The sequence below is a fragment of the Mauremys reevesii genome, unplaced genomic scaffold, assembly GCF_016161935.1.
Source record: "Mauremys reevesii isolate NIE-2019 unplaced genomic scaffold, ASM1616193v1 Contig117, whole genome shotgun sequence".
Classification (NCBI taxonomy): Eukaryota; Metazoa; Chordata; order Testudines; family Geoemydidae; genus Mauremys; species Mauremys reevesii.
In genome coordinates, this window is record NW_024100735.1 from 56,684 (window position 1) to 59,240 (window position 2,557).

The 2,557-nt window shown below is 55.1% G+C and overlaps 1 non-coding gene across 1 annotated transcript; it reads left to right on the forward strand.

The window, feature by feature from the left end:
• Positions 1 to 72, forward strand: TRNAA-UGC. The gene has a single exon. It is a non-coding gene; the product is annotated as a tRNA-Ala (tRNA).
• The last annotated feature ends 2,485 nt before the right edge of the window (positions 73 to 2,557 follow it).

Here is a 2,557-nt window from a genome sequence, read left to right on the forward strand (position 1 = left end):
GGGGATGTAGCTCAGTGATAGAGCACATGCTTTGCATGTATGAGGCCCTGGGTTCAATCCCCAGCATCTCCAAGTTCATTTTTTCACCCTGGTGCTTTGCTCATGCCCAGCTGGGATGTGGCCCAGCAGTCTCCCTGCAGGAGTTTCAATCCTGCTCAGTGAGGGGCAAGTGCCAATTGCATGGAAGGTCTGGGGGGTGGTTTCTGCTCCTAACTCACCTTGGTACATTTAAGATTCCCACCCGCTGTGCTGCTTGGGACAAGGATAGATGAGAAGGGCGAATCCTCCAGCACTGGAGGGAAAGGTCCCATCTGCACAGACTGAGAGGCCAGGAAACAGAGGGGCAGTCAGTGCTCAGGGAGGAGAGAGGTCAGTGATTTACACCCAACAGGGGACACTGTCTTTTTGAGGTGAGTGCAGCTGGCTTGGGATGGTGCTGACGATGGATAGAAAAGAGGCTGGAGTCAATGACTGATGAGACCACAGAAGGGGAAGGGGAATGGCAGCCCCACAGAAGGTCCTGGGTGCTCAGATGCCCCAGTTATTGCACCCTGGCCTGTCACAGAGAGAGAAAAGACCCAGCGGGACCCAGCCCCCCTACAGTGATCCCATGGACAAGAACCTGGCTGGGAGTGGAGTGAAGGTTCCCTCTGGGCAAAGGGGAGCTGAAATCCCTCAGTGTCCTGGAGTTTAAGCAATAGAAGCTTCAAACCCTGCACGGGTGTGGGCTGAGGTGCGTCAGCAGAAGGTTGGGCTGGACGGGGCGGCAGGTTTGTACAATTTTTGGTGGTGCCCAGAATGGGACCAAGTCCTGCCCCACCCCACCCCCCACACACCTGCCTAAGGCTCTGGGAGGGAGTTTGGGTGTGGGAGGGAGAGGGGCTGGGCTCTGGGAGAGTTTGGGTGCAGGGTCTGGACTCAGTCAGGGGGTTGTGCTGCAGGAGGGTGTGCAGGGGGCAAGCTCTTGGAGGGAGTTTGGGTGCAGGTGTGGGGTCTGGGTTGGGGTTGGGGGTGCAGGAGAGGGTGAGGGGTGCAGCATTTACCTCGGGCATCTCCCAAAAGCAACCTGCACCCTCCTCTGGCAGCAGCCCCTAAGCGGGAGGGCCAGGGGTGTCTCTGTGCATGGCTGCCCGCAGACTTCACCCCCGCAGCTCCCATTGCCACAGCTGGCAGAGTTGGCTCTCGGGGCGGGGCAGCGTACGGAGACCTCCCCCACACCAGGGACGTGCCAGCCGTTTCCGGGAGTGACGTGCCACATGGAGTGAGGGCGGGCAGGAAACTGCCTTAGTCCCCTTGTGCTGCTGGCGGTGGTGGCGGGGGTCCCTGGGCCCTTTTAAATTGCCCAAGGGTGGCAGGCAGCACTGAGGGGGACACTCCCAAGGGCCTAACGTTGCTTTGCACAATGATAAATCTTGGAACAGGACAGAAATGAAATGGCAGCAGAACCTAAGGAATTAAAAGCCTCCGGATTCTTGTGTGTGCACTGACTCCGACCGGAAACTGTAATTTGACTCGCTTTGTGTCTGCGGCCGGTAAAATATCAAGGCAAAATCATTCCAGTGATTGTGACCCTGGGATTGAGGAGGCTTTGGTCTTATTAAAATGTAACTAGCTTGTTACACTTGTGTTTTTAAAGGTGGCTTCCCCAAGGAATCCCAAGTTGTTCTTCCCACAGCTGGCTGATGGGGGCAGCAGGGGATCTCCCCAATCTGGGGGAATCTCTCTGGGTCCCACTGTTAGTTCTCCATCCTTTCTCCCCTAACCATGCCCACCTCTCCCACCCCCATTATCAATGTTTTGGAGCAACCCCTCCCTCCCTTTATGGGATACAGACTCTGTGACAGAGACTGACTGGGACTCCTCTCTGCACGGCCCCAATGGGGAAGGAAAGAGACTGGAGGGAGGGGGAGAAGACGAGCAGAAGGAGTCAAATGGGGCTAAACCAAAACAGAGGAGATTTTCTTTCTGTCAAAATGTCCTGGAGTCTCATGGCTGAAAAGCCGCATCTTGAGTTAGGTTTGATGCATCAGCCTTTCAATTACCAGGCAAAGGTCTGAATCACAGAGACTGATAACTGCCTGCTTCCCAGCTTTGCCTAAGGCTTTGGCTACACTTGCACTTCAAGCGCTGCGCAGCGCGCCGCTGCTAAGTAGCTAAAGCCCCCAGCTGGGAGAGAGCTCAGCTCCCCCCAGCCGTCCACCTCCCTGTGGAATAACGGACAGCGCTGGGAGAGGTGTGTTTTCACACCCTGCTGCAGCGCTGCAAATTTGCAAGTGTAGCCAAGGCCTGAGAAGCACCTGCACTGGTGCAACTGGTTAGCGCAGAGGGGGCTACTGCTGGGATTATGAATTCAAGCCTTATTTGGAGCACTGGTTTTTATTACCTGTGTAGTTTCCCCAACTTGCTTTGCTTAATTTGCATGGAAAGTGCCCTACTAGGAAAAGGAGAGTAAGTTCTAAAATGTGGAAGTAGGTGCATAGCTTGGAAACATCCCCCCTGTGCTGCCATTAGTTCCAGTAGATTGTTCATTGGCAGCATGAATTGATTTCTTTGCTGC